We start from the raw sequence: 26,254 nt of genomic DNA, 5'->3' as shown, positions 1-26,254 counted from the left end.
AGTTAGTTGTGGGACGATGCATTACAGAACGAGTAAAGAGACTTTCCGGTAAAGAGATTGAACTAGGTATGAAGATACCAACGATCGAATCTTGGGCAAATAACATATCGATGACAAAGGGAATAACGTTGACACAGCGGTTCGACTGATAAAGATCTTCGTAGAATATGTGGGAAGCAATATGAGCATCCAGGTTGTGTTATTGGTTATTGACTGAAGAGGTGTCTCGGTCATGTCTACATAGTTCTCGAACCCGCAGGGTCCGCGCGCTTAACGTTTGTTGACAATATAGTACTACATGAGTTATGTATGTTGGTGGCCGAATGTTGTTCGGAGTCCCGGATGAGATCATGGAGATGATGAGGAGCTCTGGAATGGTCAGGAGGTAAAGATTTATATATTGGATGATATGGTTAGGCCAAGGGGTCAGGACCATGGGGCGATAAGTCGGTGCAGAAGGAGTTTTGTAGAGGCCAGGGGCCAAACGCCGGAGACCTTGGCGTCTGGCCCTGGGCCAGACGTCGAGGCCCATGGCGTCTAGGCCAGATGCCAAGGATTGTGGCGTTTGGTCCTGGAGTCCGAGTGGGACTCTGGCCTTTCGGGCAAAACCGAATTGAGGAGGCTTTTGCTCCAAGTTTCGACCCCGGGGCTCAACATATAAATAGAGGGGCAGGGCTAGCACCAAAGACACATCAAGAAACACCAAGCCGTGTGCCGGCAACCACGTCCCCTCTAGTTTATCCTCCGTCATAATTTCCGTAGTGCTTAGGCGAAGCCCTGCGGAGATTGTTCTTCACCAACACTGTCACCACGCCGTCGTGCTGTCGGAACTCATCTACTACTTTGCCCGTCTTGCTGGATCAAGAAGGCAAGGACGTCATCAAGCTGAACGTGTGCTGAACGCGGAGGTGCCGTACATTTGGTACTTGATCGGGACGGATCGTGAAGGTGTATGACTACATCAACCGTGTTAATAAACGCTTCCGCTTTGCAATCTTCAAGGGTATGAAGATACACTCCCCCTCTCATTGCAATGCATCTCCTAGATAGATCTTGCGTGATCGTAGGAAATGTTTTGAAATTACTGCGTTCCCCAACACTCTCTTCATTCATGCGCACTCAAGGTGAGTCATGAATAATGTCACAAGGTAGTACTGCCTCAGCGCCATACACCATGAAAGAAGGTGTGTATCAGGTCATGCGATTGGGCATGGTACGCAGCCCCTAGAGTACGGAATCGAGTTCTTCAACCTAGTGCTTGTCTGATTCGTGCAAGGATCGTACTAGTCTGGGTTTAATGCCGCTCATAATCAAGCCGTTAGCATGTTCGGCCTGACCGTTCGTCTGAGGGTGATATACAGAAGCGTAATCAACCTTAATGCCCAAATTAGCACACCAGGTTTTTACCTCATCGGTCGTAAAGTTGGAACCGTTGACAGTAATGATAATATGCAGTTCACCATAACGGTGCACTACACCGGATATGAAGTCTATAACTGGTCCGGCCTCGGTCATTTTGAATGGTTTGGCTTCTATCCACTTAGTGAATTTGTCGACCATGACCAGTAAATATTTCTTCTTATGGCTGCTTTAAGGGATCCGACCATGTCAAGCCCCTAGACCGCAAAAGGCCACATAGTGGGGATTGTTCACAAAGCAGTGGGCAGCATATGGCTTTGATTTGCGAAAAGCTAGCATCCAACTCATCGCTGTACGAGGTCTTGTGCGTCTGCTCGGGCTGTGGGCCCAAGCAGCGGCATGATGGCCACCAAGACCGGCGTGTATTTTGGCCAAGAGTTGTTGTCCTTCTTCTTTGGAGATACACCGTTGTAAAACTCCGGTTGTACTTTTCTTGTACAGTTCCCCCTCATGAACTTTGTAAGCCTTCGAACATCAAATAATGACACGGGCCTCCGTCTGATCATCAGGGACCTCATTCCAAGTAAGGTAGGCGAGGAAAGGTTCGGTCCATGGGGTCATTACAGCCATGATTTCATGGGCCGATGGTGTTATCTCGGTGTCCGAACCCCTGACGATATTGGAATTGTGTTCGAAATCCGGGGGTATGGTTGGCTCTGGAACAATGTTGCCGCTGCCATTCTGCCACACTAGGATGGCTTCAAAAGCCTCTTAATGAAGGTGTTAGGTGGGACGAGGTCACGTTTAGCGCCCATGCGGGCAAGTATGTCCGCCGCTTGATTACTCTCTCGAACCACATGATGAAATTCGCGCCCTTCAAATCGAGCTGAAATTTTGAGTACGGCAATGCGATAAGCCGCCATCTTTGAATCTTTTGCATCAAAGTCTCCATTTATCTGAAATATAGTGAGGTTTGAATCCGCGCGCACTTCAAGGTGTTGTATGCCTATGGAGATGGCCATTCGAAGACTGTGTAATAGGGCCTCGTATTTGGCTACATTGTTAGAGTCTATGTACAGTATTTGGAGCACATAACGGATTGTATCTCCTGTGGGGGATGTCAAGACGACACCATCCCCTAATCCGGCTAACATCTTGGAGTCATCAAAGTGCATTACCCAGTTGGAGTATGTGGCATATTCTTTAGGGATTTCGGCCTTTGTCCATTCGGCGACGAAGTCATCCAACACCTGAGATTTAATAGCTTGGCGCGGCTTGTAAATTATTTCAAATGGTAGGAGCTCAATGGCCCATTTGGCAATCCGGACGGTGGCGTCCCGATTGTTTATAATATCATTAAGTGGTACTTCGAAAGCGACCGTGATGGAGCACTCTTGAAAGTAGTGCCGCAGCTTGCGGAATGCCATAAAGACCGCATATGCTATCTTTTGATAATGCGGGTATCAGGATTTATATGGTGTAAGGATTGTTGATACATAATATACCGGTTTTTGAAGTGGGAATTTGTGTCCCTCCTCATTCCGTTCAACGATGATCACCGCACTTACTACTTGGTGAGTTGTTGATATGTAGAGCAGCATTGGTTTGCCAACAATTGGTGTGGCCAGGATTGGGTTGCTTGCTAACAAAGCCTTTATTTCCTCCAGTCCGGCTGTGGCAGCGTCCGTCCACTTGAAATTGTCAGTGCGGCGTAGCAAACGATATAATGGCAACGCCTTTTCCCCTAATCTGGAGACAAAAACGGCTTAAAGCTGCCACGCACCCGGCTAGTTTTTGGACCTGCTTGAGGTCCGTTGGTGTTGCCAACTGTGACAAGGCCCGGATTTTATCTGGGTTTGCTTCGATTCCTCTATTGGAGACGATGAACCCAAGCAGTTTTCCGGCTGGAATGCCGAAAACACATTTTTCCGGATTGAGCCATATGTCATATGTTCGAAGGTTGTCGAATGTAAGGCGTAAGTCATCAACCAATGAATCGACATGTTTGGTCTTGATGACTACGTCATCTACGTATGCTTCCACAGTTTTGACAATCTGTTTTTCCATGCATGTTTGAATCATGTGTTGGTAAGTTGCGCCAGCGTTCTTGAGCCCGAAAGGCATAATATTGAAGCAGAAGGGCATGTACAGAGTGATGAATGCTGTTGCGGCCTGATCGGATTCTTTCATCTTAATTTGATGATATCCGGAATATTCATCGAGGAAGCACAAGGAATCGTGCCCTTCGGTAGCGTCGATAATTTGGTCGATTCGAGGTAGTGGGAAGGGGTCCTTGGGGCAAGCCTTGTTAAGGTCTTTGAAATCAACACACAGACGCCGGGATTTATCCTTCTTAGGTACCATGACCAGGTTTGCTAGCCAATCTGGATGTTTGATTTCTCTGATGAAACCGGCTTCGAGTAGCTTGGCTAGCTCCTCCCCCATAGCTTGCCGTTTGGGTTCGGAGAATTGACGAAGAGTTTGTTTGACTGGTTTGTATCCTTTCAATATACTGAGACTATGCTCAGCCAGTGTTCGTGCGATACCTGGCATATCGGAAGGATGCCAGGCAAAAATATCCCAGTTCTCACGCAAGAATGCGCGTAATGCAGTCTCCACCGTTAGATCCAGTTGTGCCCCAATGGAATCTATTTTATTGGGGTCCGTCGAGTGGACTTGGAATTTGACTATCTCGTCAACCGGCTTGAAGGAGGTAGACTTTGGTCTCTTATCGAGGATCACATCGTCCTTGTCTCCTGTGGAATGTAGAGTGGTCAGTTCCTCGGCTGCGAGGGCCTTGGATAACGCCTCGAGGGCCAGAGATGCGGTTTTGTTTTTGGCTCGGAGGGTGATGTCTGGATCACTGGCTATAGTGATGATTCCATTGGGCCCGGGCATTTTGAGCTTCATATACCCGTAGTGGGGTACGGCTTGGAAGCGCATGAATGCGTCTCGCCCCAGCAGTGCATGATACCCGCTGTTGAATGGTGCCACATGGAAGAGTAGCTCTTCGGATCTATAATTCTCCGGTGTGCCGAATACCACATCGAGTTTGATTTTTCCCGAGTGTTTGGCTTATCGGCTGGGGTTAATACCGTGAAAGGTTGTGTTACTCTGCTCAATGCAACTCCTGTCCATTTGCATTTTATTGAGTGTGTCCTCTTAAATGAGGTTCAGTCTGTTGCCATCGTCCATGAGCACTTTGGTGAGATGGAAGCCATCTACGATTGGGTTTAGGACCAAAGCGGTTGGTGCCCGGACTGAGCGGGCTCTTGGTTCGTCATCGGCATTAAAAGTGATAGATGTGTTATTCCAAGGGTTTACTGCTGCCGCGTGACAGACTTTGGCGAGGTCGTAGAGCGCTCTCTTGCACCAATTATTCGATGTAAAGGTCTCGAAGACCGTGAATACTTTGGGATGATTGTCCTTCGAAGAATAGTTCTCTGGTGTGTTGTTAGTGAGGAGACCCTCGCTGCTTTTGGCCACCTGCCGGAGTATCCAACATGCTTGAAGGCTATGCATTGGTTTGTTGTTCGATGTCACGTGAATTTTGCAGGGTTTGTCGAGCCATTTGCCAAGGACATTTTTATGCCTCATAATGGGTTTAATTTTATTGTCCATGGGGTGATGATTAGGTGCTCTGCGGGGGTGCGTCCTCTTTGTCCGTCCCGGGGATGGCCTAAAGGCCTGCAGTTCTCCGCGGGCTATCTGGGTTTTCTAGGCACTTTCCATTGCGTAGTACTTTTGTACTATGTGTGCCAAATTAGCAAAGTCTAGTATGCGACGGTGGTTGAGGGCGTTCAAGATTCCCTCATCTATGCAATTGTTGCAAAATACTGAGATCGCGTCATCGTTGTAGCAGTCCTTGATCTTGTTTTTAACAAGCAGGAATCTAGCCCAAAAGTGGTGGACTGTTTCCTGGGGCTACTGTCGTACATATATTAGGTCAAATATGTCCGGAGGACCAGAGTTTCTTGGGGAATATTGTTTGTGGTGGGTGGGTGGGATTGAATCCGAACCCTAACCCGCCGAGGAGTTCAGATTCCGAAGAATTTCCGAGGTTAAAGGACTGGGCCCCTGAGCATCCATTGTGTTTTTAGGCTCAGCGCTCGATTCCATGTTCGGAGGACAGGAAGTGTCTTCCAGAAGAAGAGAGTCTGGCTCTCCGGGTTCGGAAACCTGAACATACTTTGTCCTCAACATGGGAGAAGAGTCATCGGCAGCTTGTTCCTCCATGATTGCCACGTGATGGGTGATCGGCGGAGATCTGATTTCTCTCTGATCGGGTTTAAACCCAATCCTATCATAGTCGGTTGCGACCCCCAGGGCGGCGATGCGATCTAGCAGTTCGTTTAAGGCCGAAACATCTGCCGGATCCAACTTGCCGGAGTATTCAGGGCCGATACGGAGGCGATTTTTGGCGATGAGTTGGGTTGCTTTTGGCTTAATGGTCGGGTGAGCACCCATAATGAAGCTGCCGAGTCGGAGGGTTTGGCCTGAAACCAGGGCCTCTCCGGAAGTGATGCTGTCTTTGACGACAAGGCGGGCCATCAATCCTTCTGTCAACGGCACAGAGGAACTCTCAGTGAAAGCACCAATGTCGGTGTAAAAACCGGTAGATCTCGGGTAGGGGGTCCCGAACTGTGCGTTTAAGGATTGAAGGTAACAAGGAGGCGTGGGACACGATGTTTACCCAGGTTTGGGCCCTCTTAATGGAGGTAATACCTACTTCCTGCTTGATTGACAATGATGAATATAGGGGTTACAAGAGTTGATCTACCTCGAGATCGTAATGGCTAAACCCTAGATGTCTAGACTGTATGATTGTGATTGTCCCTATGGACTAAACCCTTCGGTTTATATAGACACCGGGGGGGACTAGGGGTGTTCCAAGTCAGTTTACAAAGGAAATAAACTATACATCCGTACGCCAAGCTTGTCGTCCACGCAATGGAGAGTCCCATCCGGACACGGGAGGAGGCCTTTGTCGGTGTCAAAACTGGCAGATCTCGGGTAGGGGGTCCCAAACTGTGCTTCTAAGGTTGATGGTAATAGGAGGCAGGGGCCACGATGTTTACCCAGGTTCAGTCCCTCTCGATGGAGGTAATACCCTACTTCCTGCTTGATTGATCTTGATGAATATGGGCATTACAAGAGTTGATCTACCACGAGATCGTAATGGCTAAAACCCTAGAAGTCTAGCATGTCTGATTACGATTGCCTCCATGGACTAAACCCTACGGTTTATATAGACACCGAAGGGGACTAGGGTTGTACAAAGTCGGTTACAGAGAAAGGAATCTACATATCCGAACGCCAAGCTTGCCATCCACGCAAAGGAGAGTCCATCCGGACACAGGTGAGAGTCTTCGGTCTTATATCTTCAAAGCCCATCAGTCCGGCCCATGTTAACAGGCCGGACGCCCGAGGACCCCTTAATCCAGGACTACCTCAGTAGCCCCCGAACCAGTCTTTTAATGATGATGTGTTCGGCGCGCAGATTGTCTTCGGCATTGCAAGGCGGGTTCCTCCTCCGATTACTTCAAAGTACCTAACTTAAAGTACAATATTCGGCTTTCCATTTAATGTCGCGCCCATCGGCTTCCACACCTTCCTGACTTCAGCTTCCATGTGTCAAGCGAATATGAGAGGTCGGGGTATTTTTGCACCCTGACCATGTAAGAAAGGCGTCTATTAAAAGAGATTGGGGTCTTCAGATCCATTCTGCACCAAGCGAGGAATTCTCAGAGCTTGCTAGGAGAAACCATCCCAACATGGCTAGCGCTCCTAGCTCTTCCTCCTCTCCCCTCGGCCCCGGAAAAGGCGATTGGGGGAAATGTTCCGTACCCCACAGTTAGTTAGTGAAGCTGTAGACACAGGGATTTCTTCCCCCCGCGGATCTAGTCCCCATTCGAGCAGGAATGACTTCCCTCGATGGCGGCGCTCAGGCGGAGAATTTCCCCAATACATCCAGGGGAACGAGTGTGCTTCATTCCCTACTTGTTGAGAGGCGTTGGATTTCCAATCCACCTATTCCTCCAAGGGCTTCTGGAGTATTATGGCCTCCAACTGCACAATTTCACTCCTGCCTCCATCCTGCACATCGCGGGTTACGTTGCTCTTTGTGAGCTATTCCTGGGTTGTGAGGCCCATTTTTAATTATGGAGGAATATATTCTGCCTCGTTCCTCGTAGCCAAGAGGGATCAATATTTGAAGTGGGCGGAGCCGAGGTATGGCGCATCGCCGGGATCGGATACCTGTCCGGCATGGCCAAGAAGGCATCCGAAGAGTGGCCTTCCGAATGGATCTATATCGAGGACGTCACTCTTCCCGACCCAGTCCGAATGAGTCTTCCCGAATTTTCAAGTGTTTCGTTGAAGAAATGCCACAGCTGGCGCCCTCGGAGCCTCGAGGAGGAAGATACCGCTGAAGTTCGTCAATTGATGAGCAAGATAAAGACGCTCGCCCAGTCCGGATTATTGATAGTTGGGGTAATGGCGACTTCCATAGTACGAGGGGTTCAACCACTCCAATACAGAAGGCTTCCCATGTGGAACTATAATGGGGAAGATGACGCTTCCTGCTGTGGTTGGAAGGGTTCAGACTCCCCCGCCGCTTTGGCCAAAATGCTGGCCAAACTATACAAAGAGGAGAAAGAGGAATTCATTTGTATTAAGCGTCGAGACGGATTTACATGTACAATCCTCCTAGTTGGGTGAGTTCCAATCCCACTACTCTACTCAATCTGCTCCTTGAGTCACTTTCCATGGACATTAATCCGTCCATTTGTAACAGGAATGGCGGAAGATCACCAAGGGGCTCCACAGCCCCGCCCCACAGCCAAAGGACCACAACCGGGACCTCGACCCCGGATTCGAAGAGGATCCAGATATATTCGTGGAGCTCGAGGATGGGATGTTCTACCAGGCGAGCTATGACGGCATGGAAGTGGCCATCACCGCCGACTATCCTGGTCTTCTCCCTGCCTCACACGTAAGTAATCAGGAGATATCTCCTCCGAAAGAGCTTCCTCATTCTGCCTCACTCACTGCACTGTCTTTTGCTCCAAAGGGGAGGCGCTCGGCGCGCCATCCTGCACCAGAGGCGATTCCAAAGAGAGCGGCGCCCGCACCGGGCAAGCTTTCAAAGAGGAAGGCAAGCGAAGACACATCAGAGCCGTCATCAAAAAGGTATGACTTTGTAAATATGCCCTTTGGCGGTCACATCCGACTATGACATTATCCGTTCGTGTCTTGTCAGGAAGAGCGTTCACCGAACTATGTCCGGGAGTCCTTCTAGTCATACTCCTAGTAGCCAGGTTCCAGACCCTGTCGTAACAACGAGGGCTGATGCAGGAGTGTCACCAGATTGTCCTTTGGCAGAGGATTCGGATGATGTGTCCGTCACAAACTTGGAAGTGGAGAGTGTCATGAACCATCGGCGCCGGAGGGCCGCTCTTTGCAACCCCGGCTTTACAAAAGAGGCATTCAATGCCTTCAGCTTGGCTGATGCATACATTTGAGCTGCTCGAGACGGGCTTGCCCGAGCTACAGACCAATATTTGAAAGATATGCAGGTAAGCTCACATTGTATAAACCTGATAATTATATACCAGTAGCCCCCGAGACTTGAAGCAGTTACTTCAGCTGATTTAAGGATCATTGTAAAACCAGGTGCTTACGGAGAAGAACAACCTGTTGTCTCAAGAGCTGCAAAAGTGTCGGGCCCAGCTAGCTTCTGTGACAGCCGAACTGGAGAAATCCAAGAAGGCATCGCCTGGTAATGTGCCCTCCATCGAGAAAAACAGAATTATATACCAGCAATGCTAACACAGTTGCATATCTTATGGCGGGATCGTCAGATCATCCAGGAGAGGCACCAGAAGTCGCACGAGAAGGTGAACAGGAAGCCAAAAGGCAACTAGCCGCAAGCGAACATATACTATCACGGGTCAGGGAGGAGAAAAACAAACTCCAGGATTCCAACACCCAGCTAGGCAAAGAACTGAAAGATGTGCGGGCCCAGCTGGCAGACTCCGTGAAGGAAAATAAGAGGCTACAAGGCGGCATATTTAGTATGTGTTCAAACTTAGTTCCGCGTAATTTGGCGAGGAAAGGAACTAACAAAGTTATGTCTGTAGGTATGCTGACTGGCCGTCCCGAAGAGGAGATGTCCGGATCTTCAGGCGATCTGCTACAAAAGCTGTCGCAAATGCTTGAGCGAGCTCGGCAGGCGATGCAAAGTGTTGCCAATACCTTATGGCCATCCGCCTCCCCTCCAGGAAGTATGGAGGAGCTTGTACAACTATTTAAGGGAGCACAGCGGCATTTCCGATTGTGGAAGATATCGGCCTGCCGGGAAGGTGCGCGAGAGGCCTCGGCCATGGTGAAAACATGGTATACCAAGCTTGATCTGAATCATATGGCCCGGATTGGACCTTTAGGGTCAGATGGAAAAGAAATTCCCGTTAGTTTGGTATATGACCAGGTAAAAGTAGCCGCAAAATATTCTCAACGGGATTGTAAGCTAGACAACCTGTTGGACGGCATAGAAGAGGAAATTTATGAGTTCAAGTGACTATGTACTTTCCTTGACATATTTGTCCCTAGCCGGATTGTAAAACGATTTTCATGGCAGACCTTTTTGCTTTGACCTCTAGACCCAAATGTGCGGAGTGTTTCCGAACACCTGAGTGGCAAAATAAACCAGGGTATGCGTGGAAACTAGGCATAGGGGTCATAGTTGCTTGAACAGACAAGTTGTATCCGGCTAGCTATGTTATATTACATTGTGATTGTAAGAAACATCTTCTAGAGAGAATAGTTCCGTTAAGGGTTCCTTTCCCTAGGTGAGCATGCGTTAACGTGCATGCCCGAACTGTGATTGAAAAATCGCAGCATACGTAACATCTAGGGGTTCATAGTGTAATGAAAAAACATATTTAGTCCTCCGATCGAATATTCCCTTAAGAACGCTAGCTTTTGGCTTCACCCAGTCTGAGGTACACATCCGGATGACCCGGCAGTAACAATCGTAGAGGTCCTCCCTTTATGCCCTAGCCGAACTAACGGGAATGTAGGGCATAAGCCCAGGAGCCAGGCAACCCAGCCTGGCCAAAACTTACGTCATATCGATGCATATAATGGCGAAGAAAAGGTACATACGAGGAAAAGACACATATGTGGTGAGCTTAATGCTCGGAAAATAATAATAGTAAGCTTCTGTACGAGAAGCCCCCAGGTATAATGGACATACATATTTGAGGATGTGTACATCGTAGGTGCATGGTTTAGCCACGCGAAAGCTTTAAAGCTAAACAAAAAAGGTGAAAAGAGAGGGAAAAAATAATGGAAACAAAAGGGAGAAGGAGACGAACAAAGAATTCGGTGCTAGGCATAGAATCTTCGGAGTCTGGCCGTGTTCCATGATTTCGGCTCTAGGCGATTATCTGATGCATCACGCAGGCGGTACGCTCCTCCAGTGAGAACTTCGTCAATGATGAAGGGACCCTCCCACTTGGGCTTGAGTTTGTCCTTTTTCTTCTCCGACAAGCGTAGAACGAGTTCGCCAACATTATAAGTCTTGGCCCGCACTTCTCTGCTTTGATATCTACCGGCCTGTTGTTGATAAAATGCGGAACGGGCTTTTGTGACGTCGCGCTCCTCCTACAGGGCATCTAAGTTGTCCTACCGATCAAGCTCGTCCTCTCTCTCTTCATACATACGCACTCGAGGTTAGTCATGAATAATTTCATAGGGTAACACAACCTCTGTGCCGTACACCATGAAGAAAGGTGTATATCCGGTAGTGCGATTGGGCGTGGTCCGCAGCCCCCAGAGTACAGAGTCGAGCTCCTCGACCCAATGCTTGTCTGATTCTTTCAAATACCGCACTAGTCTAGGCTTAATGCCGCTCATAATAAGATCATTGGCTCGTTCGACTTGACCATTTGTTTGCGGGTGATAGACGGAGGCGTAATCGAGCTTAATGCCCAGATTAACACACCAGGTTTCACCTTACTAGATATGAAATTAGAGCCGTTATCAGTGATGATGTTGTGTGGAACACCATAACGGTGCACAACATCGGATATAAATTCTATCACTCGTCCGGTTTCGGTCGTTTTAACTGGTTTGGCCTCTATCTACTTAGTGAATTTATCCACCATGACCAACAGATATTTTTTCTTATGGCTTCCTCCTTTAAGGGGTCCGACCATATCAAGCCCCCAGACCACAAAAGGCCAAGTGATGGGGATTGTTTCTAGAGCGGTGGGTGGCATATGGCTTTGGTTGGCGAAAAGCCGGCATCCGACGCAACGTTGGACAAGGTCCTGTGCATCTGCTCAGACTGTCGACCAATAGAAACCTGTATGGAAGGCCTTGCTTACAAGGGCCCAAGCCGCGGCATGGTGACCACCGAGACCGGCATGAATATCAGCCAAGAGCTTCCGCCCCTCTTCCTCGGAGATACATCTTTGAATTACCCCGGTAGGGCCTTTCTTGTAGAGTTCTCCGTCGTGAACCTTGTAGGCTTTCGAGCGCCGGAGAATGCGGCGCGCCTCATTCTAATCCTGAGGGAGTTCTCACCTATTAAGGTAGGCCAAGAAGGGTTCGGTCCATGGGGCAATGACTTCCATGATAAGATGGGCCGACGGTGTTATTTCGGTGGCTGAGCCCCCGATGATATCGGTGTGTTCGGAATCTGGGGTTATTGTTTGAGGCGAAGGTCTCGAAGTCCGTCAATACCTTGAGGTCGTCGTCTTCCGTGGGGTGTTGCTCTGTGGTATTTTTGGTGAGGAGATCCTCGCCGCTCTTGGCCACTTGCCGGAGTATCCAACATGCTCTAAGGCTATGCGTTGGTATGGTATTCGGTGTTGTGTGTATTTTGCATGGCCTATCGAGCCATCGCTCTAGAACGGTTCCGCGCCCCGTAATGGCCTTTGATTTCTTTACTATTGGATCAAGCGACCGATGAGGGTGCATCCTTTTTTCCTGGACGAGGGGTTGAACGGAAACAGGTGGCTCACAAGGAGCTGCCTGAGTTTTCCAGGCACTTTTCCATTGCGTCGTACTTCTATACTATGGTTGCCAAGTCAGCGAATTATAATACGCGATGACGGTTAATGGCATTGAGGATTACCTCGTCCGTGCAATTGTTGCAGAATAGTGAGATCACGTCTTTGTCGCGGCAATCTTTGATTGTCTTTGACAAGGAAGAATCTGGCCCAAAAGTGATGGATCATTGCTTGAGACTGCTGTCGTATGACATAAGATCGCGTGTATCTGGGTAGGTGGGTGGATTTAAGTACGAACCCTGACTCAATTTGGGATCCAAAGTTTGAGAAACTTCTGAACTTAATAGTTCGGGCTCCGGGATATCAACTGACTTTTCAGGCCCGTCGTCTGATTCTAGGTTTGGAGGGCAGGCCGTGTTGTTCCGTCGACGGGTATCTAGCTCTTCAAGTCCGGAAATCCGAACATAGTTCGTCCTCAATATAGAGGGAGAATTGTTGTTTCACTCCTCGATTAGCGCTACCTAATGAGTGATCGGTGGAGATTTGATTTCTCTCTGATTGGGTTTAAGCCCAATCCGATCGTAGTCTGTAGCAACCCCTAGGGCGGCGATGCGATCAAGGAGTTCTTTTAAAGACAACAACTCCGCTGGATCCATCCGTTTGGAGTGTTCGGAGTCAACACGGAGGCGATTCTCGATGACCCGAGAAGTCATCGTTGGCTTGACGGCCGAACGGGCGGTCATGGTAAAGCCGCCCAGCCGGAGGGTTTGACCTGGGGCCAGAGCTCCTGCAGAGGTGATACTGTCCTTGACAACAAGGCGAGCAATCAATCCAGTCTTAGACGTCACAGCAGACCTCTCAATGAAAGCACCAATGTCGGTGTCAAAACCGGCGGATCTCAGGTAGGGGGTCCCGAACTGTGCGTCTAAGGTTGATGGTAACAGGAGGCACGGGACACGATGTTTACCCAGGTTTGGTTCCTCTCGATGGAGGTAATACCCTACTTCCTGCTTGATTGATCTTGATGAATATGAGTATTACAAGAGTTGATCTACCATGAGATCGTAATGGCTAAAACCCTAGAAGTCTAGCCTATATGATTATGATTGCCTCCATGGACTAAACCCTCCGGTTTATATAGACACCGGAGGGGGACTAGGGTTGTACAAAGTCGGTTACAGAGAAAGGAATCTACATATCCGAACGCCAAACTTGCCATCCATGCAAAGGAGAGTCCCATCCGGACACAGGTGAGAGTCTTCGGTCTTGTATCTTCACAGCGCATCAGTCCGACCCATGTTAACAGGCCGGACGCCCGAGGACCCCTTACTCTAGGACTCCCTCAGCCTTCTGTTCTTGTATCTCATAGCCCATTAGTCCAACCCACATCACATAGGCCGGCTCCCCGAGGACCCCATAATCCAAGACTCCCTCTCATGGTGTACTGTCGTAAAGAAATGCATGCCTAGTTCATTTGACTCCTTAACTTTTCCTATGAACTTCATCACAAGACTGTCTTTGTAGTTTATATGAGGCCACATTGTTAAGTGCTTTCTCAAATTATTTCAACTGCTTAGATGCCTTGGCAACTTAAATATAGCGGTGGTACACTCCCTTTCAATTAGGGATGTCAACTGGGTCCTGTTTAATCCCAATTAAAGTCCACTCGTAGTATGATAGTTCAAAAGAGTTTTTGTTTTTTGAGGAAAATGAACTAGGGAGCTAGCAAAAACTAACTAGATGGGACTGGCGGATGCCGTTTATTTGCCACTTACATCCCTAGTTTCATCCTACCATTTTAATTTCTTTTCGGTTGATGCTGCTTCAAACCATTTAAATATAGCTTGCCATGCTCGGCAATAATTTGTATGTCATTTACCATGTAAGCTTACTGTTTGGATCATGCGATAACTGTCTCTTACTTATGTCCAGCAGAAACCTTTTAGGATGCCGTTCATACTAGGACACAATGTACAACCCTAGAATCTATTTGTGGAAGCAGTGCACCATCCATGTTACCAGATGGTAGAAACTCAGAGGGTACACCGCCGGAGAGCAGTCTGAGCACATATATTATAGTTCTTGAGGCTCTACTAGAGGCAGAAAGAGATGGTGTAGCTGCCATGAATGAGGTAATCTTGATCTTGGGGCTGGAAATTATGCAATTAGCTGCACGCAATATGCAAGCAACCCAAGAATTGGAGGAAGTAAGAATGTTGCATTTGAAGATGGAGGAGGTCCTGTTGCTTCTGCTATCTGAAGCCTAGGGTAATCCTAGTTTTTCTTTAGATACCAGTTGAAATTGTCATTAGATTATTATACTTGCATGTTGTCATGTATATGAATGGATTATGTTGTAAGACCCCCTATGTTGTCCATGTGTTGTAATGATCTGAATTTTTTAGGCGAGGTAATCTTCAGTACTTGTATGATTGCAATAAGGTGAACTATTTTTCGTGTGAGCACATTGTATTGGATGAAATAACTATTTGACTCAAAGTGTATCCGACCTACTGAATTCGAAGATCACGACATTTCTAAATCATAATCATATATAAAGGTGGAATAAATCTTTGTCGTGGTTTTTAAGAAATAAATAACAAAAGGTAGAATGATGTATGGATTTTCGTAATCAAATACAAATTGGATTTGAACTTAGTTGCCAGGGACCAGGGTAAACGTGAATGCTAATTCTCCCAAATTTTGAACAAAGTGGCAAATCACCCACTATCATTTGTCGGCTGCCTGGAGCAAGTGTTTGCGAGATGGAAATTATTGTCTACCCCTAACACTTCACATCCTAATTGACCCGATTTCCACTGTTGTCGATAGGGGTAGACTAGTAACTTCAAACAGACATGGCACGACCGCCTCTGACCCCATTCAGACATGGTGGGTGTCTAACCTGGGCGTCAAAACACATTTGATTCAAGCTCGTCCAAAATACATGTGTCTCTCCCTCCATTTCCCCATTCATACGCGGTGGACGGCAAAACAAACTCTCCTCGTCCGAATTCGATGTAGGCAAAAAATTTAAATAGGGGCAGATGTGTAACTTCCCTCAGACGTGACACAACCACCCTACCTGTCAGCCCGTTCATACACCATGGGTGCCAACAATGGGCGGCAAAACACCCTCTCCTCGCCCGAAATCGCTACCGACAAATATTGGGGAGATGCAATATTGTAGTCCTATCCCCAACCGACGTGATGTCTGAAATTTTAAACAGGGGATAAGTTCGTAACTTTCCCACATTTCAGACAAGAGCGTCCCAAACTTTGAGACCCCCTCCCCCTCCATTTCCCCATTCATACACCGTCGGTGCCACAACAACCTCCCCACTGCGGCAAGCCTCCTCCGTCCGCCAGCCCATCCTCCACCTCGCCGGAGCCGCTACCCCTACCCCGTCGTCCACTGCAAGAGATGGACATCTCTCATCCATGGCACCGGACTAGGATCCTTTCATCGCATCATCTCACTTCATCTGCACCGTCGTCCACCTTGACGTTGCCGCTCCTACGTCTGCCTCATCCACGGCAATAGGACTTATCCCCCGACCCGACCGTCTGCCGTCTAAAGTCTTCTTCCGTGTCGCTGATAGCCATCGCACCCGCAGCACCCTCAATGTATCAGCAGGGGCCTACACGGCGTCACAAGAGAGGTGGTACTCTTTCATATCTGCTTAAGTTATTGATCTCACCCGGAAAATAGATCTAACTTGTTTACTGTACTTTTCTTGTACGTACCAAATCGTAGTGGCTAGTTGACAGCAAACATTGGTTGCGAAGTAGCCTTTGTCCGGTTTGCACCTTCAGATTCGCCATGGCACGGTAACTATACTCGTAAATCTTATGGTTTCCCCCCCCCCTTTATATTCACTACCATCATCGTAGGTGCTTCGTGTCGTGCTAGCACTGCTCCTCAAGACCTCAACCCATCAAGTGAAACAACATGCCACTCATAATTCCAAAGCTTAGTTGTTGATATACGAATCTGATATGAAGCTCATATATTATTAAAATAGAGAATGTTTAATTGGTCACCTAATGTTCCTATATTCGTTTCGAAAAGCATGTGCACCACACACCGGCGGAGCTACAGTTAAAATATTGGGCGGCCCAGATGGCTTAGGCTACAGGGGATCCCAAATTTTTGTACAAATTTACCTTCACTCCTTTGTTTATTGGACTAGGGCTGGGCAGGCCATGGCACTGTTTTGTTCTTATGTAGCTCTTTCTTGTTGTACCGGCAATACAAGCCCATATGGTCCAACTAGTTCCAATTTCCTGATTTTACTCTTGATGCTTAGGGTTTTCCCCTTTTATCTACTCTACTATGATCTGCGTAGGTGCTTTGTGTCGTACTAGCAGTAATCCACCCTTCAAGCTAAAGAACACATCACTCATAATTCCAAAGCTTAGTTCTTAAAATATGATTGTGATAGTTAACAGACACATTTAATTGGTTAGCTAAAGGTCCCACTTGAGTTTCCAAATGCATGTCGCGACATATAGAGAGACAACAGAATTGCATTTCTTTGTCACTTGTTGACTGTACTTTCTTGTCCATACCAAATCTTAGTTGTTATTTCAAAGCAAACATCGATTGCTAACTACTCTTTGCGTAGTTTGCAGCATCAGATCTGCCACCCCACTGCCACGGTCAACACTATACTCATCATGCTTACGGTTTCCCCATTTTATGATGACCACGATCAGCCTACATGGTTCGTGTCGTAATACACTACTCCACCCATCAAGCTAAACAATCTTAGTTGTACAAATTCGAATATGATATTATGCTCATATTAGTAAAACTGAGACATGTTTAATTGGTCAGCTAAATGTTCCTACTTCAGTTTCGAAATGCATGTGTGCCACATATGGAGAGACCGGAAGGAATAGTATTTCTCTGTGCGCTCTGGTTCATCATGGGTGGGCAACAGACATTGTATAGAAAACCTTGTAATATCTTCAATCTGCTTGCTCTTCTGCTCTTCTTTAACATGATCCTCTTCTCTTCTTTAATAAGTATGTTCCTTGTTGGGAAGAGTAGCAGATAAATTTGCGGTCGACTGTTCATGTCGAGTTGTTCTCCCTTAGTATATTTTGAATCTGTCAGGCCAGGTCGACTTGTTCTTCTTAACTATATGTTGAAGCTGTCATCTGCGAAGTATCATAACTTTTGGAGCTCTCATATTATGAGTAGTAGGCCACATTATATTAATGCACACACCAAATTACAGCCGCATGGCATCTCTGAGAAGAATTGCAGAGATAGCACAAAGGGGTTTATAGGGAGGCAGTATTGGATTAGAATCACTTCTGCATTACAATGATAATCTCACTTATTTTTATGTTTTCATGCATGTTAGGTATTGAACATGGTCAAAATGAATATGAGAATGGGCGCACGAGAGGAATATTGCGGAACAATCCACTGTCTAACAAACTTGGCATGGTGGAGGATGGCCTATCTTATTCACCCATCAAGGTGCTTGCTCTAACTTGGCAAGGTTGTATTGGTCGCACATATTTTGCATATGACCTCTTGCATTACTTCTACTTTGTTACACCACCATCTGCTTTGTTTAAGCATCATACATGAGTATATGCCATACCTATCCATTTTCTGTAACTATTCCATGTGTCATCATACTATGTTTTTTCCAGTCAAATGTTGTTCTTCCATAATAGATGTCCAAAAGGAAGAGGGTGAGTGCAGATCCTCAAGGAGTACAAACTAGGTATTTGGAAAAAGGTAGTGATACCTATTAAATCAGATAGATCAGCAGCCACAGAAAACACAAGCCCAACTGTACCACACTTTACCCCTACTCCACTGGCCAAACCCCTATTAGAACTACAGAGAGCCCAGCATCAGGTACTGTCTATGATATCAATTCAAAATTTGAACTCCTAAATTTCTGCATGTGCCTTACCTTCTCTCTTGTATGAAAACTAATTTCAGATGAATCTCCTTGCTCAAAGGATCATAGGATCTTACAACAATACTGGGCACTGCATTCCTCTTGTCAGTACCTCTTGCCCTTTGTCAGCATAGTTACACTCTTTATTGTTTGATTATGTAGCATCACTGTAAATGTTCGCTTCTTTATCCTCCCTTTGCTCGAAATTATAAGATCTATATTTACTCTTAGATAAATGTAGAATTAACACCATGGTTATGAAGTTTTGGATTTCTCATGTAAGTACCTGTTATCATGTACTCCCTCTGTATCGAATTAATTGTTGATCAATTGGATGTATTTAGAACATAATAGTGCTAGATACATCCATTTGAGAGACAAGTAATAACGGACGGTGGTGGTATTATTGTACTTGCATCGCGAGATAGTTGATTGTCTAGCACTACTCTGCATCTTATCCGTCCTGCCCTCCACTTCCTCCAAATTATCAGATCTACATTTACTCTTACCAAAATGTTGAATAAAGCCAATCCCACTGCACACGTTGATGTCTGCATTCCTCTTGTCATTACCTTTTCCTTGTAACGATGTACTTAATTAATTGCTATTTGATTATGTATCATCAGTCTGTACTTGAGCTTCATTATCCTCTATTTCTTCCAATATTATTTGATCTATATTTACTCTTTGCAAAATGTAGAATAATGGCAACACTTATAAAGAAGTTTCTTTGGGGAATTTATTGAATTATCCTTCCATCGACATGGAGGAGGGCTTTGTCTAGCCCATGTTAACATGTAATGTAAGTTCATCCTTCTCAAGCCTTCGAACTTTGTTCTAGTATAGATTTGGATGGGCATCATTTCCTTTACTGCTGTTTACATTTGATTGGATGTTTGCAACAACTACCAGTTTTAAATTGTAGTTGTAGAAACATGTTCCTTATGTAGAACATATCCATTTATTTTCTTATATAATTGTGAAACCTGTTATGTGTCTCATTGTTTCTCTTTCAGAGTCGTATCTCTTATGCCAGGCAGAACTTTAGGGAAGATAGTCTTTAAGAGAGAGAGATGACATCAAGGTCCTGTCTTGATGAAGAAAGTGAGTTGAAGCTACTCACCAGTAGCTGTGAGACAACCTCTATGTAGTTGCTTCCTCAATTAGTTTGACTTCTTCAGTCTCAACTTAAAGCGGAAAGGCTTGCTTCAGCTAAGCTCCAACTTGAGGTCAATGGTGCAATGAAGATCTTAGAGGACTGCCTTGCGTGCTTTGGTGCTATATAGCTAGGGATGGAGCATCTATCTTTGACACAACTAAGGTCTCATCAGCTTGTTCGGCTGCTTGCAGTGCCCATCCCGGCCAGGCCTAATGACTTCTGAAGTGCTCTCAGTTTTCTATATTCTTTTGTCAGCGCGTTTATATGCACTGGTGGCGACCTTTGATGCCCAGTGTATGTAATCCACGGTCATGTTGCGCTTTATTATCACCGGTGGCGAACTTTGATTCCTAGTGGATGTAATATGTCGTAGTTTCTTTATTGTATAGTCTAGGTTTATTCTTGGTCGGTATGCTATAATTTAGGCCGTAAGGTTCAATGGATCTCAATGTTTCGGCCTTCAGGCCGGCCTGTTACTCATATGGGCGAAAACATGGGCCTATAATCATCTTGGGCCATTAGCAGGTCTAAACGTATAGTAGTTTTCTGCCTTTAATAGGCCGAGTAAAGTTCTGGCCAGCTGGGCCAGAGAATACCATGGGCTTTTAACAGGCTAAAAACTAGATTGGGCTAGCATTGAGCCAAAAAAATCACTAGCCAATACAGGCCAAATTTGTCTAAGGCCCATGTTCGGCCCAAATAGGACGAGCCGTTAACAGGCCAAAATATATATCGGGCCCTATTTGGCCCAATAAAATTATGGGATTTAAGCAGGCCGGTATCAACACGGGCCGTAGGCCCAATAGTGTCATGGGCCATTATCAGATGGGCGGTAAGCAGGTTGTCGTGGAATTGTCACAGCAGATGCCCTAGCATGAGGACTTAGGTGTGGAGCCATCGCAACGTAGTTAGCTTGAAGGGGTTAAAACGGGACAAGGGACACAGTGAGTTTTTACCCAGGTTTGGCCCCTCGCAAAGAGGTGCCTACTCCTGCTTTAGGTTGTATTGCTTGGGTCTCGATTACTAGGGAATGAATATGCTTGACCTAGTTCTTGACTTCTTGTTTCTTTCCTTAACCCACCGCCGGGTCACCCCTTCATATACACAGGCTGATGCCCGACGGCTTACAGAGTCCCGACCGGCTCATAAACAATGTGTCCGGCTCGGTGACAGAACTAAACTTTCCTAAACATACAAGTTAAACATATGGCGGTTTATGCCCGTGGGCCTCAAGTCTCCTCTGGGTCTTGGGCCTTCAGTAAGCTTGCTTCATGAACCGCCATCTTCAACATCTTCTCGGGCCTTATCATTATGAACCGCCAGTGGTATGACCCGGCCCCTCCTGGGCGGGTCATACCCAATGGTTATATCCCCAACATTAGGCCCCAGGTTGATGTGAACTTGTTCATATCAATCTTCAACACTTAGAAAAAATCCTTCCTCGTCAGTCCTTACGAAATCTTATAACCCGCCGTGACGTCAGCTCACAGAATTGTGGTAACCCGCCATGAGTCATCTCACATTAATATCACGCGAGGCCCAAATCTTAATATGCCTTCACTTTTAATGAATCTCCGAAAATCGAGGCATCTTTGCTGCCACAATCTTGTTTGGCCTCCTAGATTCCCGTGCATGCCACTTATCCTTCTGCCTTATAAATAGGGCCAGGGGTCCCTTTCATTTTTTTCCTTGCATCCTCATCTTGGTCCTCTTCCTCATAATACCTCAAGTGCCCGATCTCCGCAGCCGCTGTCGACCTTTGTCCACTGCCTGAACCTCGGCCGCTGCATCAACCTGAACGCACCAGAGTTCCTCTGCGCGCCTCTGCTGTCCAACAGTCCCTATAAGCTTTTCTCCTTCCCTCACCATAGATCCCATTAGGGTTTCCTCGAGTTCGCCGGAGTTCATCTCCGTTCATCTATGTCTCCCCTTAGATCTTGTAGTTTTTTAATCCAAACACAACACCAACCTTGTGTGGTAGCAGTTTAGCACTTGTTTTTGTTATTTGAATGCCTCCTTTCCGTCAGAAATCTTATCTGCACACACGAATTGTTCCACTGCCGCCACTTAGGTTCAGAATTTTTCTTCTTTATATGAACTGCTATAGATCCGAAATTATAGTACCGATCTATGAAAGTTGTTTGTCCAACACATAGCAATTTTTCACTCATAGATCTGAAAATTGACAGATGTGTGGGTGGCTTAACTTATAAACCATAACCCGCCAGGTACCATTAGTCCCCTCTTAAGCCACCAATAGATTGCTCTGCATGTCTCAACACTAACCTCCGGCTTAACATACTGCATGTTTATTTACCTTTGAACCAATGACCGGTTTAACCAATATAATCTTAAACCGATAATATTTTCCTTTCAGACCTTCATCAACAATGACTAAGACCTTCACCTCCTGCAATTGGGTATCGTCCCGGGTTACCGAGGACGATCTGAACAACTTTGTTCAAACTGGCATGTGAGCCAAGAAAAACGACATCCATTGGAGGGTCCCAGGCACTGAAATCCTCCTCAACTCAAAGAAGGAGAAGTGATTGTTTTTACTGATCATATGATCCGGGGTTTTACCCCGCCCGGCTCAAAATTCTTTTGACACGTGCTACAGTTCTTCCAACTTCATCCTCAAGACATTGGGCCCAATTCTATCTCCAACATTTGCAACTTCCAAGTCTTTTGCGAAGCTTATCTTCAAGAGGAACCCACTGTCGAACTGTTCAGGAAATTTTATTATTTGAACCAGCAGACGGAGTTCATCGACGGGCCCAGCTTGGAACCACACAGAGTTTCTATTCACAAACGGAAAGAGGCCACCTTCCCATATGCCAAGCCACCCAGTCATCCCAAGGACTGGAACCAGACTTGGTTCTATTGCCAAGATACATCTCCAGAGGGTGAGAATCCCCTGCCGGGTTACTGTGAACACCGGCTCAGCAATACACATCAGCTCCTCCAGCGGATCAGCACGAAGGAACGGGCCAAGTACCATTTTTTCAAAGATCAGAGCCTTCATGGCTAACGGCTTAACCAGCATCGACCTTGTTCGGTGCTGGGTCTCCTGGAGGATTCTACCCTTAAGCTGCTGCCCCGGATTAATGTGCGAGTACACCAGTGACTTGAAAGATCCACAACGCCGCTGCGAAATCCAATTATCTGACATAGAAGTCAATGAAGCAACCAAGGCTTTGTTGAATGAAAGCTGGGCAGAGTGCAGTAAAACCGAACTTAGTCCTTTCTGCACCTTCAACAAGCCGCCAGCTGTAAGTGTTGCACACAATTTTTCCATTTTGAATCATGTTTTCATTAACACTGTCCTCTTATAACCATCTGACCTCCACATGTTGATTCCCCTTTTTGGAAGAAGAAGCTGCAGGATCAACCGACCAAGCAGACCCGGACCAAGACCAAGGGTAAAAGGCCTGCCAAGAAGAAGACCAACCCCTCTGAGTTACTTGACTTGGATGATGATGGTGACGATGACGAGTCGAAGGTAGAACTTTGCTCTCTTGGCTCTTTTTTGTACATCTCATTGACAATGACTATTACCAGGATGAAGCAGAAGCAAGCCGCGTGGATGACGAAAAGGTAATTGTTCTTTCCTCCGGCTCAGAATCTCTACCAAAACAGAAAACTCGACAAGCAAGCTGGGAAGTAAGGTTTTCTCATCCTTTGGCTTATTTGGATCCCAACTTTATTTTGAAGAAGCAGCAACATGAAGCTCTCCGCACAACCCGGAACAGTGGAGGCGGGATCCTTTCCTCCGGCTTACCAAACACTCCAGCTCCCCGCAAGCATCGTCTAGAGGTCTCAAAAATTTCCAACTTAAGTTATCCCAAGGCCAGTCTTTTTCGACAACCTCTTAATCCTTCCGATTCAAATTATCAGGGAACATCTCATTCCTCCTCTAGCGACTCAACGGGGATTCATGTCCCAGTCTTCAAGACTGTGCCTAGGTAAGCATATTAAATCTCTGCTTTCAATTATATACTCAATTTGTCATGTTAACCTCATCTTGTGTTTCATTCACAGAGCTATGGCAAAGCCCATCAAGAAAATGAAGGTGGCAAAAACCACTGAAAACCCTTCTGAGCTGGAGCAGCAGCCAACAGAGACCTCCCACCATGCCCCTGAAGCCACAGCCGATGAACCGCCAGTGGTCGAGCACAATGTTGACATAGACCAGATGGATGTTGATCCAGCCACCACCAAGCCGCCGAGCCCCATTAAGCCGCCAAGCCCCATCAAGCCTACTAAAGAAAAGGCTAATGATGTTACCATCACTGGGCATGGTTATACAGCACCAGGCAATCCCACTGTCTTGTCAAAGCACAGCGCCAAGGAAGAAATTTCTGTTGCTGACAAAGGCAAGTGGTCAGTCAATTTAGAGAGTTATGCCCACTTCAATGCTCAAGAGATCCACTCTGGGTACTTGAATCGCCTGCATACAAGACGTGACTTTGAAGCCGCCTTAGTCAACGTGATGAAGGAGCGTTTTGAGGTAAATACTACAACCCTATTCATATGAATATACTTCCATTAGCCGCCAAGTTTACTAGTCATGATAGAATGAAATGTACTATAGACTTTAAATAGCCTTGTAGATCAAATCCAGTAGCCCCCAAGGGTCGGCTTATACTTTCAAGATAAACTGGGACTTCCAATAGTAATACTTCAACTTTGCACATGTAGCCCCCAAGGGCCGGTTTAATCTATCAAGATGATCCAGGACTTTGAATATTAATTATTCAATTTCGCACCTGCGGGCCCTCATGAATCGGCTATAGTCACCATAATGTAGTCGGGTCGTCATAAAATTGTCTTCAAAAAAAGAGCAATGTGCATTAGCCCCCAGGTGCCAAGTGAAATACGTGTATTGTGCTTGGGACTTTTAAATAAGATGATTGTAACCCTGCCTGTTGCTTATATCCTGCAGGCTGAACTTAATGTCAAAGAATTCCAAGTCGTCGATCTTCAAGAGAACATAAAGTCTCAGCAATCTGAAACCTCCAAGGCCAAAACCGAATTGACCACCACCTTGGCAGAGATGGAAAAGCTGAAGAAAGACTTCAAGGCTGACCAGGAAGGCTGGAAAACAGAGAAATCATCTCTATTGAAGAGGGCCAAAGAAGCAGAAACGGCTCTTAAGCCGGTAGCTGAAGAGCTTGCCGGTTTAAAACATCAAATAAATGCCATGACTACTGCCATCTTCGGTAAGTAACTTCATCTCAATTTATTACTACCAATGCATTTCAATCATTATTCATCTGGCTTATAAATTTACTTGGTAATATAGGCTCCAGGATCGCCCACCTCGGCTCAGATATGCACAAGAAATTGAAAGCCGCATATACTCTTATAGAGAAATTATATACTGGCGCACAACGAGCTATCTCTTCAGCCTCGCATAAGAAGCAACCGCCAAACCTCATCAAGGACACATTGGAGAAGCTATTTTTGTTGCCCCAATGGGTTGAGGAGCTTAAACGATCAGCTGCAAGAGCTGGTGCCATCACTGCATTAACCCGAGCCAAGGCGTGGCAAGCAGATCTTGACCCGGAGGACTTGGCCAACGGTTGCCCCAGTGTCAAGGAGGACGGATCTCACTTCAGTGCTGAGGACTTTGCTTCAATAGCAAGAGAAATGCGTCCTTTAGCAATCAAGTTAGCTGAAGATACCAGCCTATCACACTATCAGGCGGTTTACGATGCTGACGACAAGAAGGTCAAAGCGCCAATCCATGAGTCCTAGGACCTTACTCCTCCCATTCATAAGCACACTTTCGCCCCCGACATTGACTCGTCAACACTTATTAGTGACGAGGCTATATTTAAAGCTTTCAGTGGGATCAACTGGGCAACCTCTGACTTCCAGCCAATGCGTGAAGAAGAGGACGATGAACCGGTGCTGGATGACCCACAACCCTCAACTCGCCAAGGCCAACACCAGTAAAATGCAGGCCGGCTTAGCATATGTCAGTTGTTGATACTTTGCCAAAACACTTATTATTTTGGGCCGTCTGTTGCCTTGTAATAAGCTAGCTAGAAAACAATTATCTGTCATGCCATCGCACATGTTGATCTACATAACACTTATGAACCATTTTCATCTTCCTTGACAATCCAATGTTTATGCTCATACTCATTATCAACTTTTCTTAAGCATGTTGTCATAAACCTTGCATACAAACAGAGCACAAGTGCCTTGGCGGTGTACCCCAAGGCGGGTCAAAATGCCCCATATAACAAACCACTGGTGACTGTAACGTCCATAACCATGACCGGTTTACCAAAACCTTATAGAATCATAACAAAAATAAATATCATACATGTGATATTTATGTATATTGCCGGCTCACCATGCCATATGAAGTAAGGGTAACAACCCAGACCCAGAGCACAACGCTCTGTGCAATTTATTCATACTGTCGGCTTACAACGCCAGAGACAGCAAAGGATAGCATCCCAAATCTTTAGAGTACAAAACTCCAAACATATGATCATCATACACTGGCGACTTAATGTCCAAAGCCAGCCCGGGTTAACAAAACACCGGATATTATCAAACAAAGAACAAGACATCATGGCCTAAATCAAGTTTCAACCATATATCAATATGGCACAGACAGAAATCACCAAAAAAGATTCAAAAGCAATAGACCAAAAAGACCAAGGCATTCAAAGGCTGCCAATCCTCAACATCAACTGCTATTCAAGGGCTGCACAGCCACTGAGTTACTCCTTAATTCAAACCTGTAAGTTGGGACTCACATGACCAAT

This window comes from Triticum aestivum, chromosome 4B, assembly GCF_018294505.1.
Source record: "Triticum aestivum cultivar Chinese Spring chromosome 4B, IWGSC CS RefSeq v2.1, whole genome shotgun sequence".
NCBI lineage: Eukaryota > Viridiplantae > Streptophyta > Magnoliopsida > Poales > Poaceae > Triticum > Triticum aestivum.
The sequence above is the reverse complement of the archived record's forward strand: the minus strand, read 5'-3'. Positions refer to the sequence as shown.